The 16,357-nt window shown below is 40.9% G+C and overlaps 1 protein-coding gene across 2 annotated transcripts in view; it reads right to left on the bottom strand.

Moving 5' to 3' along the window:
* The window catches only part of ppargc1b (peroxisome proliferator-activated receptor gamma, coactivator 1 beta), a 45,740-nt gene that overhangs the window by 17,380 nt on the left and 12,003 nt on the right, over positions 1-16,357 (bottom strand). The window lies entirely within an intron of this gene.

The following is a 16,357-nucleotide window of genomic DNA, read 5'->3' as shown; positions in this document are numbered from 1 at the left end:
CACAACTTCATTACAGCTAATGAACTGAGAGTTGAAAGAAGACAAAAAGCTGACCCTGGATTTAGCCACGGTTGCACATCCTTGAATTAAAAACCATAGCTATGGGGTTTTGGGTTTGTGGCAAAAGACACTGCTAAGAAATAGGAATAAGTCATGCAAAAACTGATGTTTTTTTAGTTTTAGTTTGCATATTTAGAGCGTCTATGCTTTAATATGCTGACAGTGTGTATACTTTAGCCGTTAGACTGTTTTCATGGTAAAGCCCTCTCGCTTGTGCCTTAATGTTTTATGCTAAAAATAGTCTCAAAATGACTTTTCTCAAGACCCATTTTCTGTTTCACGATGTTGCACTCCGTCTAAGCACTTCTGAACATAAGAACGTGTCTTACGTAACGGTCCCTTTGAAACGTGTGTCTGATTGGGGTCAGGTGAACTCAAATCGGCCTTCTTTGAAGCACACTGGTCGACTAGTTGTCCCGGCAACCCATATGCAAGCTGATTTGAAAATATGCAGTTTTGCACATCCTTTGCACATTTGATCCAGAAGAGAGATAAAGTGTGTGTGTGTGTGTGTGTGTGTGTGTGAGAGAGATATAAAGAACCGAGCATGTGTGCGTCTGTGTCAATAAGTACTGTGAGAAGGGAAGTGGTCTAAACCCCAGGGGTACAGCAGAAAACCACACATGTCTTAATATCTCCATGTGAGCGGAGCAGTTTGCGTGTTGCACTCGGATCATTTTGCTAACGCACCCGACCCGTGCCTGTCTGTTTGTGGAGAGGATACCTGGAGGACACCTGGCGCGATGCTGCCTCGGTTTACAGGAGGCCGTAGCATGAATATTCTAAAGGGCCGCTGCGATGCATTTTTGATGAGTGCTTGCACAAATTCTCCCCTCTCTGTTTCACAAAGCTGATGATCGCGCTTATTCAGTTCCTTTTATTTTCTTACACTAGGCCTGGTCGAGAGGGTGCGAAAGTTTACAGGGCGCCTTTTATGTCGCTGTTTTAAAATGCAGCAAACCGCGTGGAATCAAACAGCAAAGATTTTACAAAGAGAGTCTCTAAAGCACCTATTACCAGCTGCTGAGTTCTGATGAAATGAGGTCACATACTGTAGCCCATACCTCCGCACCGTTTCAGCCCAATCTTATTATATCTGCAGTATTTTAATCTGCCTCGCTAAGCTATTGTTGAAAAATTTTCGGATGAAATCTGGTGTTGAAAACAATGAGACCAGAGAATGATACCAATACATATACTTAAAATTGACCAGTTTAGGTGTTGAGTAAACAGTATATTTAATTTTAATTATCATTTTATAAACATTATTATTACATTGATTAGTTGTTTATAAATTACACACTAATGTTTAAAAGTATGTGGTCGGTAAGATTTTTTCTTAGCATAAGTCTCTTATGCTAAGCAAGGCTGCATATGTTTGATCGAAAAGATACAGTAATGTAAAATATCGCTAAATTTTTTTGATGAATAGAATGTTCAAAAGAACAGTATTTATTTTAAATAGAAATCATTTGTAACATTATAAATGTCACTATTGATCAACGTGATGCATCCTTGCTCAACAAAAGTATTAATTTCTTTAATAAAAAGCCCAAACTTTTAAACAGTAGCGTAATTAGTATGGCAATCATATGAATAATATTTATCAAAATAATATTTTTTATTGTTATTATCATCATCAGTATTTTTTCTTATGCTATTATGCAATTGCAGTCTAAAAGATCACAAATGTATTTCAATTTTTACCTGCAAACGATACATTACATGCAATCAGAAAAGCAATTAAGCAGAAAAATGTGAATATGGCCCAACCTATCATCGGTTTGTCTGTGCAATGTTCTTATGGAATTGATACACGTTTAAATCAACATCAGGAATCACAGCAGGAAGGCTTCTGCAAATGTAAAATATTAAAAAACAGGAAATCCATTCCTGCCTGCAGCATTTTAAAGGACTACTTGAGGAGCCCTGAAGGTGTTGTGCATGTGCACACGTGTACAGATGCAAGTGTAATGAGGGTGTTCGCTCATCATCCAACACGCACACACAGAGAGCATGCAAACACACACACTTAACACTCTACGCATCCCCCTCACATGCCACTGACTCATCTCCATCCTTTGAGACCCCCTCCCCAGGAGCACAAGAGCTCCAGCTAATCAATCTTTTTTTCCCAACCTTTTTATTCTCTCTTGCTCTCTCTAGCTCTCTCTAGCTCTCTTTTTCTGTGTTATGGAGAGTCTCAATATCAATCAATAAAAAGCTCCTTGGGCTCTGAAGGTTTAAGGTCACGAGCGCGAGCGTGCATGCTGCAGTGTAGGTATAGGGCTGGGCGGTATGACCGTATATGCCATGAAACAGAAGAAGTGACTTTGCTTTTCTGGTTATACTGTCAGTATATCCGTGTGACCATCCATATATACATACTACATCAATATGTATATCAATTTCAGGCATACTGCAATACATACTATTTACAGTGATATGAAATTACTCATATTGTTATATATACATACCATAAAAATCTCGGTCATACCGCCCATCCCTATGCAAATGCAATTGGAAGCCATGTAGCTCCACTGCTGCTGACGTTCTGTAGTAACAGCATATGTGACCTCTAATCAGCTGCACACGCTTTCTGAAGGAAAGCAGCAGAGGTGCTGTTCACACGTGCTGGAATCGCCTGCATAACTCACACGCTGATAAAACCACCGGTTCACCCCATTAACAGAGACCGCTGCACCCAGACCTCTCATGATCATCACGCTATTATCAGGCGACAAAATCCAGCCACATTTTCAATGCACCAAAAAAGGACTCATCCTACCAGTTAGCGCTAGACTGATGCTATTAAATGAACAAAAGTTAATGAGCGTAGCTGACCTACTCAAGGCAAAAGCGGTAAAGACTAATCAGTGATCTGTATAGTCAAGAATGACCTTTCCATTCACTCTCCATTAAAAAAAAAATGTTCCTTGAATCTCTCATAACAAGAAAGGTCATTACACGCAACAATCAGGCAGCGAGGGGTGATTTGCGTATGCACTTGACGTATACGAGTATGCATAGTGAGCCCGAGTCCAAGGGCGCACCAAAAACAAGCACGTATAGGTTTACTGCATCAGCGTTAATATACGCCACATGGTACAAAAAACAACCCTAGCCATGTGGCCTAGGAGTACTAGATCTTCAATACACAACCTAGGGCCAAATCAAATCTGATTAGTTTAGTTTTTTTTCCAAATTCTGTTCTATTCAGTTTTTTCCATTTACATTTTTCTGGATTCCATTTTTTTCTGTTCTAATTTTCAAGACTCTGTTTTAATGGTTAAATTACATTTTATTAATCAAAATCATGAAACTTACACAATTTAACAGCATTTTATTAAAAGTTTAACAACAATTACACTTTTAGGGCCCTATGAAATACTTTTTTTCTCTCTCTCTCAAATTCAGTTTTATTTTTACCAAATTATGTTTTCTATTAATTTTCTAGATTCCATTTTAATAGTTTCATTAAATTGTAATAATGAAAAGCATATCTAATTGATTGATTTTAGAAAAAAAAAACATCTATTATTATTTTATTTATTTATTTTTTCTCAGAAATATTGTGTTTTTATTTTTCTGGTAAATAAATTCTGGTAAATATTCCTTATAAACATAAACATAAAAAATAATGTTTCAATAATCATTTTATTAGTAGTTTTATAATACTATTTCTGTCATAGTTTCTTCAAGTTAAACCAATTTTTTATTTTGACGGAGGGTAGCACTGAAGACTTTAAGTCTCTGTTTGTATGTGATATGACAATAGTTTTTCTCGAATGAAACTGTAAAATGCTCACGAACAGGCTCTCAAACATTTCTAGAGATTATTCATGTGCTCATACTGTATATTGAGGTGGCAGAGGCTGAAAACACCGCAAGCGTCCCACGTGCTTCAGTATGTGTGTAGTAAATGAAACCGTGTCTGCGCCATTCATTCACACAAAGACATGCAGAACTTGCAGGATTCAAATTTAAATAGTATTTATGCTGCTTAATCTTCACAGACACTTCACTTAGTCCATATCACGTTTTGAGTACTGACCTACTTTTTATATCCATTCATCCAAAATTTGGCAAATTCTGTGAAATTCCGTGTTATACAGTAAATTCCATTTTTATGACTGGATTCCGTGTTTTCTGCATCGTAGAAATCATAGGGCCCTAACAACCATGCAAGGCTGACCTACTGCTGACAGTGTACTGGCATGTTTTCAAGCTAACTGGGGAATTTTATGAATAAATTTAAGGATAATTAGAGGCAAAGCATGTAAAAAGAAAAGACACAAAGTGTGACCTTTATAAGTTTGTTTGTCATTTCCTACTGCAGGGCGATCAAATGCAGCATCTGAGACACCACTGGGATTACGGATGGAGAGATAGACTGATTGATCTGAGCACAATTCAGTTACGCCGCTATTCTAGTAAAGCTGCAGGTTACTCATTCATTCCTTGCATTTACAAGCTAATAGGCTCTTATCTGGGTGCCCTGTTCCCTTTGAGCCTACTGCTATCTAAGATATGTTATATATAGCCGTTATCCTCAGTCTCATGACTGGCTCTTACACAAGCTGCTTGTGACGGGCCAGGCTTTGAATGCTGCCCATGCCAAATGCAGATGGAACTAGTGGCTCTCTCCTAAGCCTCCCTCCCCAGAAACAAAGACGCAGACATGCACACATGCGGCCCTTTGAGACACATCCTAGCCGGGCTGTTAAATGGATTCCCTCACGACTCAATCCATAAAAAACTTGGGTGAGTTAGCTAGCCGGCCTCAAACAGGAAGGATTTTGTAGCACCGTTCCTTCAGTAGCAATGGGTTCGTGAGGTGCAGCGTACATCCTGTCGACCTCTATTGACTGTTTGACCCTTCGCCCACATCACTGTAAATGAAATAAAGACGTTAGACCGTAGTAAACAGAAACTACTGAATGAAACCTGCATCCCACTGCCTGGCTAAACTGAAACAGGAGCGATTGAATTAGCTGAAGCTTTAGAGGAGATTTCCGCCAAGACCCATACTGAAAAACCCAAATTAACAGCAGGCCGTTGGATGTAGGGCAGTTAAAGGAAGATCTGGGCCACTCATGTACAGTTGAATGAGACAGATAAAAGGCAGATTCATGACACCTTATTGGCCAGGAACCTTTCTTTTCTATCTATCTAGAAATCAACTGTCCACAACAGTTACTATCCCAGCAGGCCACCTTTTTCTTCCCATTCTGAAACCAGCCTAGCCCTATAAATTTAGAGCTTATTGAACCCATTCATCCTTCAGACCTTTGCTAACAATTCCCATGTAGTAAATATCCTCATACTCTCTGTTAGACTTCCTAGACAAAGTTTCCCAATCAACTGTTGAGACATTGGTTGATGCAATCAAAAGTAAAAAAAAAAAAAATTAACGCCTTGTTTTTTTTACTGCAATTTGACCGTGTTTTCACCCTTAACTGAGTCAATGGGAATGAAAGTATTACATTTGGATTTAGACGATTCATGACCATTTAGATTCCAGTTCTTCAAAATTTCCCTTTTGACTCATCAAATATTCCACTTCTCAAATCCAGCTTAGAATCATTAACTTCCATCGGAAACATCCGCAGTATAGATTTTTATTCACAAAACATCTCAGCATCAGGTTTGACAAGTCTGAGGCTGTGTACTGGAAGTTTTCTGAGAGGCAACCTAACAGCCACGGAGTCCACTTTTAATCCTGCTTAATTGTTTTCAGATTAGCCGTCAAACTCAGTCTACATCTTGTTGGCTGAGACGGGCATCAAGTGCAAATCAAGGACAACGTCACTGGTCCGAGTGAGATGCTATTATGCAGAAAGTCTGAGAGCTAGTGCCCTCGAACGCAACCCCACTTCAGCCAGGTAGGACAGTAATGAGATCTGATTAGAAAGCGGATTCTGTACTTAGAGACAGGGCTTTGATAGACTGCCAGTTCAGTTGTGACTTTAGATTCACAATGGAAATGGAAAATAGGCTTAAATGTTTAAAGGCTCCATTTCCAAGTCCCAGCTGGACAGAACATCCACTGCTTTAAATGAATGCATCAGTGTTTTGTTTGAAATCACCCTGTGTAAAAGAGTGTAAAACCCTCATAAACAAGTTATTTAAGCAATGTTTTATGGTAATAAAGATGTATTTGTTACATTCAGGTTCTCCTTTTTGGAGAATCAATCTGGACTCATCACCATCACCTTGCTCACCATGCATGACAGTCATTATCGCAGCCTGATTATTCTTAACTGACATCACTTGATAATCCATTGACACTAAAGACATGTTTGTAAGTCCTTAACCAGATTTAGAGGTGTAATAAGAAACCTACAAGTTAGGAGAGGCCAAATATCACAAGGGTTAATTAAAAAAAAAAAAGACTGCCACAAGAAAGCACAAATAAAAATAAAATAAAATAATCAATCTTTAGAAATACTTAATTACGGTAGGTCACTCTGGCACACAGTTTATGAAGTTGGTCAAGTGTTATGTCTGTAAGTCAATAAATGTTTTTTCATCTTTCTAAGCGATATTTCCAGACAACATTTTAAATATGGTTCATTATAATGCGGTATAAATCCTCACACTGACTCTGTTCAGACCGCAGCAGTAGTCTCTGGAGTTTGGTCCTCAGGTGTTATGTACTTCAGTTGAATGACAGGGCCACATTAATCGTAAATTGATAACATAATATTCATAACATTCTTAATTAAAATGATCCTCTGAGAAGAGCTAAAAGAGGTATTCAAAAATTACCACTGTCTCTTAGATATTAAATATGGTAATGCTGCACCGCATCCAATCATTTGGCTGGAAAATGGTACTACATTTATAGAGAACGCATGAATTGCATAATGCGTGACGGGAGAAAAAAAACTGTGAGAAAATGTGTGCGAGTTGGCTGGTAAAGGGGCCATGAGTGCATAACAACTTATTGGCATTTTTCTGCACTGATGTCTAATTCATTCAAGTCCACTGATCTAAAAATAGGTGTTTTGGTTAGAAGACGATCCTAATAGGACAGGCTGCTGCCAGCATCCGTTCTTCCACAAAGTCATTTCAGAGAGTGGGCAACCAAGGGGAGAGGTACAGGGATGCTTGAGCACTTAATAGAAAATCACAGCAACTGTTATTAATTTGCAGCTACTCTCATGCTCAGGAAATTTACTATTCTTATCATGTCACATCAACATTGTGTCTCAGCGTCTCTCAGTGTCCAGAAAAATTAATCTGTTCTGTAGTCATGCAATTAAAAAAACATTAGGGATGTGCAAAACAAGGTATTTTCAAAAACAGCGGTAACAATTTAGTATAGGGACCAATTCTCACTGTTAACTAGTTGCTTGTTAACATGCATATTATTAACATATTGGCTGTTTATAAGTACTTATAAAGTACATATATTCTACACATTCTACATCTTAATCCTACCCAATATCTAAACTTAACAGCTACCTTACTAACTATTAATAAGCAGCAAATTAGGAGCTTATTGAGGAAAAAAGTTGTAGTTAATGGTTTGTTAATGGCAAGAATTGAACCTTAAAATAAAGTGTAACCAAAACAACTATTTGGGTAAACGTCTAGTCGGTTTTGGGTTTGTCTGACCGTGTTCAAAAATAGCTAGACAAATCAAATTTATCCTGATGCAGCAATCACCAAAGACATCCGTCCCTATTGCAAACAAAACAAAACAAAAAACAGAGGACAAAAGTAGGTTTTATAAATCTTGCTTATATCATGGATGAAGGCTATTTATAACTTGCCATCAAAGCTAATCTCCTGAAAACCCACCTCTCAGACCCAATTTATGCAATAAAATTATACATATAATTGCATACAATTATACATTAAATTGCATATATATACATAATGTTTCTTGTCTATGGCTGCTAATACGGACATAATCTCCAGCTTAAATATATGACATTCAGTCACTGTGAAACCAAAGCTCTCAAGGTCACCTACAGTTCAATATGCACACCACAGCAAACATGAAAGCATACCCAGCACTGATGTAAATATAGGCACCAGTGCATACATTAGAGGTCAAAGCATGCCTGCAGTACAAAAAAAAACATAACTGGGAAATCATCAGGAGATCCAAAAGGTAGTCAGCAATTCTTCCTCTGCTTCTAACCTGGATCCATTTCACTGACACAATGAGAGCACAAGGCTTGGGTTTCAGAGTCTTGTATAAGATTGTTGACTGGTGTCACATTTTCCTGCAACGCAATGCAGAAACCTTGTCACAAGACTGTAGGTGCGCAACCCCTCATTATCTCCAACGGGGGTCCGTCGCTCCTCAGACTGAGGTAATTTTACCTGCAGTCACGACTGTGGGTGAGGGGGGCTGCAGGACAATACAAGCACTGTTTCCAGGCAGAAACCAGCCGGCAGTATCTTAGGTAATTCAAACAACCAGAGAGAAATATCACACTCACCTTGATTACAAATTACCAGCTGACTTTGATAAAGACGTGAAAGCAAAATAAGGCGAAATGCTCTCACTGGATTACGGGTAAAGCTGCTCTCATTGTGTCTAATGTGCTCAATCTGTCCAGCTGACGCAGACAGGATGAAGGGAATATGTTCAATTACACCTGAGAGAGAAAGTTAAAAGAAGGTAGATGCAGTGAGGCAAAGATACAAAATTAGTCTTTTCAGACTCGGGTGGCCACAGACAGATCACGATGCCTGAGGAAGATGGCATCAACCCAACTTGTTTCTAATTCATTGGGAGCAGTCGGTGTCTGAGCTCTTAGTAGATGTGCAAGACTGTAATTAAATCAAAATGCTTTTCTTGCTCACTCTGCTCGAGCGTGAGGGCAGAAGACATTGTTTGGGATATGAAGGGCCGTCTAGAGTGACCATTCCCTGCAAGCCAGCAATAAGGTTAACCTGAGACTGTTCTGTCCTTGGCGTTTTTCTCTATGATGCTAGTTTCATACCTCCACTGTGTTACTAGACACCAACCCCATTTAGGAATCACAGCCTTATTGCACACACTACTGCAGCATTTCATGCAGTTCTGCAGTGACCGTACACAATGCAGATAATGCATGCTGCATTGATGGGCGTTTAGCGGTAACACTGGGTTAATAGGATTACATGCTCCTTGTTTCCATCTGTCGCGAAGGTCATGAGTCTGGGTCAACCGATATCAGCTCACGACCACCGCTAGGGGCCAGTCAAAACCCCTAAATCCTCAGTAAACAGTCCCTCCACATAAGCATGTGCCTTGACGTGATGAAGAACACTTTATAGCAGTTATATATAGATGACTGGTATCTATTTCAGAGCGTGCACATAAACTTGCATGAAGTGTCAAGGAGAGAACCATGGCTCACTCCTGTAGGTCTTTGCCTCAGATAAAGAACCCCCAATTCCTCCTTCGACTGCATCAATAACTGAGTGTGCATCTCTAAGACTAAATATGGAAAAAAAATTTCCACTGCAGTGGTCCAGCGGTTGCTCTCCAGCTGTCCCTTAGGAGAATGTTCCAATGCAGCGAAGTGAAAAAAGGCGAGAGAGTTAAACATTAGTTCCTGAATTCAACCAGGCTACGCACAGCATGGTGGGTATTCAAAGGGGACAAAAGAACAAGGCTAAGAGCGCTGGTGCTAAAAACACTGTCGTGCAGAATGTCATGGCTACCGCCATTAATCTTGATCTCCAGTTTCTCTCGCTGCTGGCCAAGAAATCGAGGTAAAGAATATTCCCATCTCTATTTTAGGAGGTCACTCTGCAAGCACAGGGTTTGTTTTGAAATCCAAGAATAGACCGAAATGCCGAGGTGACCTTTGCTTCTTGCATCCAATGGTTTAAAGGACAGTGCTCCGACAGCTGTTCAAGTCGCACACGGAATGTGAGAGGTTGTATTAAGAAAGCGATACAAAAATATGAACAGGCCTAGTCACAAGTAAAACTTATGGCCATTGTGAATATGTAAGATGGAACAAATGCCGTTTTGGCTGTTCAAGCCAACAAAGACACAGTCGCATTTTGAAGATGCAAAACATCTGCACAAGCAAGGTCCCATGTTGTAACCCATACTAAAGACGTAGACCAGGGATAGCCAACCCTGCTCCTGAAGGGCTACTGTCCTGCTGACTTACAACTCTGCTTCAACACACCTGGCTGTTATTGTCAAGCATTCTTGAAAAACTTGATTAATTGGTTCTGGTGTGTTTGATTGGGGTTTAAGCTAAGCTCTGCAGGATGGTTGGCAACCCCTCATGTAGACTGTGTCATCAACAAGTGACCTTTGAGAAAAATTTCATCCATAGAAAACCTGCCTGGCAACTGCATCCATGCTCCTACTTTTCTATCCAATGAGGCGGTGTTTAGCTTTCTTAACCTTCTCCCCGAATACTCACTGCTGACTTTCTGAGTCAGCACTGCTGCATGTGGTCTTCAGGCAAATCTTGAGTGGTCCACGGGACATCTCTGCGCTGGCTTTCTGGGTGAGCTCTGAAGCGGGAAGATGACTCACCCTGAATTCCTAATGCTCAAACAGAAGGCAAAGCCATCTGCCAGCCCTCATCTTTAAGCCATCGCTTTAGCGGCAAACAGAGTTTGTTACTGTGCGATGTTCTGACAAGAATTGTAAGCTAAGTGTGGCATCTTCTGGACTTCACGTGCTGCTCGTCTCTGAATCCGAGCAAATGTTAAACAATGCTGATTGCTTGCTTTATTCCAATAAATGTTGGGTTGAAATATCGAACAGGCTGCAAGGGAGTGTTCCCAAGAAATTTACCACTAACCAACTAACTGGTAGTGATGCTGACAGCGTTGCAGGTTTTTGACTGGTGGAATGTGTCAGCAGTGAACATTAATGTATTAGGGTTATTAAGAGTAATTATGGCAGGGTGATTCTTCAGTTTCCCTCTGTGATAATGCGAGGGAGCTGTCATGTCAAGGACATTACACCAACATAACACATACGCTAGACTCAACCCCCGAACAGACGGGGGACTGAAGGTTTAGTACAGATGCAGCGCTAGGAATCAGCCCATAGAAATACCACAGTCCGCTTAATGTTTTTAGCAGTATTCTTACTATGTGAAATGACAATTTCGCCATCCACACCCCTGTGGTGGTGCAAGGTTAATCAGTTCCCCAAAGGATTTCCAAATCCTTTACTGTACTACACAGGATACAACAAACCATTAAATTACAATTTATCTGCCTCTTTATTGTGGAGAGGTTCTTGGGGGGTATAGCAATTCACCTGCTTCATTGTTTTCTTTCCTGAAGACAAGAATTCCAGAAGCATTTCCGAAAAAGTATGGAATGTTTGTGACGGCAAAAATTCCACAATTTTCCTTTCCACTATAACTGCCAAAAGTGTTCTATGACGTACCCAACATCTTATGACGGAAACAGAACTTCTTTCTTCCCATGAAAGTGTATTGATATTGTTTCCTTTGATTACTTGAAACTCATTATTTGGCAGAGCGGCTATGTGAGTAGTGCAAGGTCTGAGGGCCCCTCATAGCATTTACACTATGTGTACTCAACCATGACAGTTCAAAGCCACACTCATTCCAAGTGAATAAATTGCTCCCTTTGACAAATTGTTATTAATTCTCCTTCTGACAGCCCACCAAGACAAACCCTTCCACCACATTTCTAGGTATATTTGTGTTGCATTGTGCATTCCTTTAGTGGCCAAATTTGTAAAGAAAAATCAGAAAGCCTAAATCTTTTTCTCTAACACAATATGCTAATGAGTATAAATTTAGAGTTCTCTGTGCTAAATGCTTTAGGTGTTTGTTAGTCTATCAAAAGCAGCCAGGTATCATTCTGAAGCCAGACTGTTGGTCTGCCACCTGCACTCTTTCCTCAGTGTGAGTGCGAGTACATCGGATTTGTACTCCATATCCCTTGACAACCCACAGTGTTAGTCTCAGCATTCCTTCTGGATAAGGTCAGATCTTTTTTGGTGCAAATATCAGGATCTCCAGCTTGGGACTACATGGGTAACAGATCTCTCCAAATCTGTTGGCACGGCAGGAGAAAGATTCCAGTATTAGAGTAACAATACCTGACTTCAAGCACAAAACCCCACCAACCACATCTTAAAGTCCACCCTAGGCAGTATCAGATTAACATGATCTCCTCCTCTGGAAGAACCCATTAATAATAAAGAATAAAAGAGCAGGGACTGAATACATGTTTTATTCCAAACAGCACAACCTTCAGTGTATTGTGCATCACTTTGGCCTCATAATAAAAGCCTTTAATAGCTCCTAATGCCCAGCTGATCTCAGACCGGGCTCTCAAATGGAAAACAAAGAGCTTTAATTTAGCGAGGGCTAGTTTGTACTGTGTAATCCACCGGCCTAACGCTCTCCCCTAGAATCCTGCATAGCTTTTGTTGTGCTGCTGTGATAAGGAACACGAAAAATCACAAGGAACTTGTTCATTTTGAGGATCTAACATCAGTGAAGTCAGAGAGTAAGCGCTCAAAGGCCACCAAAAGAAAAAGGAAAAACCTTTAATTGGCTTTGATTGTGGGCTTTGAACTTCCTTGGCAGCTTTTCAGTTTGGATGGCTTTGTCGGGTTGTAGTGTGATGACTATGAGATATGCCTATCGTGCCAAACTGCTCTGACCCATTCATTGTTTCACAGTAATTCAATGAGGTTTGGTGCGTTTAGCTACTGATGCCCAAACTTGTTGCTGAGAAACTGAAGTGGAACAAGGCCAAGCCTGGTAACCGATTTACAAACAAATCCACAATGGTTGTTGAAGGTGATTAATCTAGACCCATTCAGTAATTCTGCATTCACACACTCAGATTGCAACCGGCTTTTCATGATTGGAAAAAAGTCTTTCCACTTTTTCCAAAGGTGCAAGGTCTGTTACATGAAAAATAAAAAGGTTATGTCATGCAACACACTAAAAATACTATGCTGTCAGTGTGATCACACTTCACATCATTTGAGTGCTGTCGAGTACAGGCTGAATAAGTGAAACTTTATTGGGCAGGGTTCGGGCCATGTAGCTTTTCGGTCACAGACAAGAGGAAGTAACTGCAGGTGTGTGAGTCCTTCCATCTGACCAAAAGATTTGTAGAATGGGTGCTTAATTCTTTCAGCGGTCAGTCACTGCCTTCGCATCTTAGCAGGGCCCTCGATTCAGCTGCTTTGGTCTAAGAGAGTGAAAGGCTCGAGGCGGCGCTCGTGTCCTCAGCCGACCCACGTACACGTGACTGAAGTGAGAGCTGCATGAGGCAGAGGTACGAGGGAGAGAGGGGCAGAGGGAATTGGTGAAAGAGCAAATGCTAAAAGAAAAGAGAGATCAGAGCATCAGCAAATAGAGAAGCAAGTAGGCCAAAGCAAAAGCTGGATGCTTTCTATGGACAATTTTTTTCTCTCTCACTCTATCTCGGCACCATTACAAGGTGCATCACGTTTGTTCTTTCACAGCTCACTGCTTCCGTTCTCTCGCTTTTCCTTTTTCCCCCACATCTCCAATCCTCTGCTCTCTCTTCGGCATCACAGAGGCAGTTTGTGAGCTGCTATCTGCAGCGCTTGTGTCTAACAGACAGCTGTCGCCTGAGGTGACTCCAGATTCCCTTTTGGGCTCCCAGCCCAAAGCGGGACATCACCTACCAAAATTCTGCTGATGCACACAAAGCGTCGAGGGCAAACACAGTGCAAGGGCGGCATGTGCTCTGTCGCGTGGCAGCCAGATCCGCATTACCTGTCCTTCCGCCGTCTGGTAAGAGTCTTGAGAAAGTGTTCCTCTTCCCCCAAGACCTATTACACTTGTACGGCCCAGATTCATTGTATGAGGATCTCACAAACACGTCATCTCCTCTTCCCACCGTAGTCTCTCTGGACATGAGCCAAAACAAATCCTCGGTTGATGCCATTCTTTAATCTCGTCCTCCATCATGATTATCAATTACTCCATTGGAAGTCACTTAATGAATATTAACACATTGTTACACCTGAAAAACGAAGTTAATTAGACAGTGAAATGGATGGAGAGTGCCTGGAGAGCCCTTAATAGAAGAAAACAGAACTTAAGGCCAGAATATGCATTAGAGCAGCTGATAATGCACCAAATGACTCTGTAATTACCGTGGCCATAAATGACTGAAATGTAGAAATATGAACTGCATAAAACACTAAGCTATGATCGAATTACTCAATATTTCCTCTGTGTTGGTTTGAACACCCATCACAGTTGTAATGTTGAATGGTTATTTCATTATAGAAGCATTTAATTAAGTAAAGTGCCCTTCCAGGCATCTGAGGCCTGCCGCTATCCTCTTGCAGCCATACGACCCCTTTCCTCAAAAAGCCACTGGTGAGCTTCATTACTTCATCAGTTCCTGAGCTGCAATTCACTCAGTTAAGTGATGGCCATGTCAACAGTCATCTGAGGAGGCTCGCATCCTTTAAAAATGCAAAAAAATCTGCAGCGTTAACAGTATTCATTTGCTTTCACTTTCCAACCTTTGTTCGTGCTATCTCTTCAGACCTTTGGTCACTATCGTATCCGTATCTTCAAAGTCGGAAGTAATAATTCTAAAATATGTCAGCAGTTTTTTGCTAACAATGCAAGAATGGCTTTGAATCTCATGATGAACAAATGCAGATAACACAGACTGTAACACAAGACACAAAAGTAGGGATAGGAACCGCAAAAAAGTAACTGTTATGGTTCAGATTCCACTCAATGATTTCATCAAACGTTTGAGAACTTGTAAGGAATAGATACTGTGAGAAACGAAACGTCATTGCCTTAAGATGATTTAAAAGTTTGCTTAATATAAGTTTTATTATTTTTTATTTCAATTTAAGAATACTCGTTTTCCAACCCGAGACGTAAGACGTGCACATATAAACAGACATACAGCAAAAGTGTTAAGTACTTTGTGTGCAATAAATCCAGCGGCTGCCATGTTTGGTGAATGCCACAAGGTCATAACAGATGCTGTTCTTTCCTCCTGAGCGCGTGCTATTTATGCCTGTCAAGGTCTGGTCCGTTGACACGCAACAGAATCTATGACTCTGCCCACACTCCCACTCCCTGTCCACAATGAATCCTGTCACTCACGCACTATGCCAAACTCGTAGCTAATCCTTTACGATCTGTAACTGCCATTTCGGGACATCTTAGCACCTGTCTCAAACCAGGATTTACTAACCTGTTGCTGTAATTACTTTAGCTTACCAACCACAATGCATATATGATTGTGTAGGAAATCTTTTCACAATATTACTTTATTTAAACACTAGCTGTGAGCGAACATGTTGTGTCATTTGAGCTAGAAACTGTGCACAGCAGGAGAGATTTCATTTGAAAGTATGCTCAAATGACAAGCCCTCAAACACAAGCCCCCCGGCTACTTGCCAACGTGTAAGCTGGGCTTCTGCCAGCACAATCAGCAGAGATGTCCTTGGGAGCCAAACACAACTTGAGGAATGCCTCTGTGACACATCATCACCGAGCTGCCAGGTCATTACTCACCTCTGCTAGTACTGCACTCATCATCTCAACCTGGTAAATCACCACATGCCCACAATACAGCCCTCCACCTGCTCGCCGCAAGACCCTCAACGAACAGGGGATGTGGTCAACATGTAAACAAATTTGCACGTAATTTACACACTCGTGACTTGAGTTACAGCCCTAAGATTCCCAACCCAGCCACAATGATTCCTGGCCACAGCTCGCTTGCAGTGTCTGCATCTAAGTGATAACGGATGAAATGAAGCACGGCGCTTGACAATCTGCCTGTTTCAGGAGGCCGTTGTGCCGTTCTCGATGGCGATCGGCCTGCATCCGTTTATTTTCGGTGGCTGCGAGTGACATTTGGGTGCTTTTCATTAGCGAGAGATGCGGAGAGATGCGCTCCCCGAGGCACCACGGACGCCTGGGGGGAAGAGAAGGGGAGGAGGGCTGCCTAACCCATCTTCACCTCAGACAACTGAGGAGAATTTTCCTAGATGCAGCATAGAGTGCAATGTATCAAATGTATAAAAACAAAGTAGCATGCTTATTTGCCTTACTTTGCAAAGTGGGCAAAGGGTCAAGAAGAATCGATCAAAATAGAAGTTGTAAAGGAAGATTAACCAAATGTTAGGAGATAACCAGTGCTTAGTGGTTAAGCTCTAGCAGTTCATGGGGTTAGGAAGCAATAGGCATTACACTAGTCTTTGCCTAAATTGGCTGTTATCCTCTCTGAACAGGTGCTAAATGACTATTTAAACAGTTCCTATTAAAATTCTCTTTAGACATTACTAGAAGAGGCTAAAGGT

This window comes from Onychostoma macrolepis, chromosome 14, assembly GCF_012432095.1.
Source record: "Onychostoma macrolepis isolate SWU-2019 chromosome 14, ASM1243209v1, whole genome shotgun sequence".
NCBI classification, from domain to species: domain Eukaryota; kingdom Metazoa; phylum Chordata; class Actinopteri; order Cypriniformes; family Cyprinidae; genus Onychostoma; species Onychostoma macrolepis.
The sequence above is the reverse complement of the archived record's forward strand: the minus strand, read 5'-3'. Positions and strand labels throughout refer to the sequence as shown.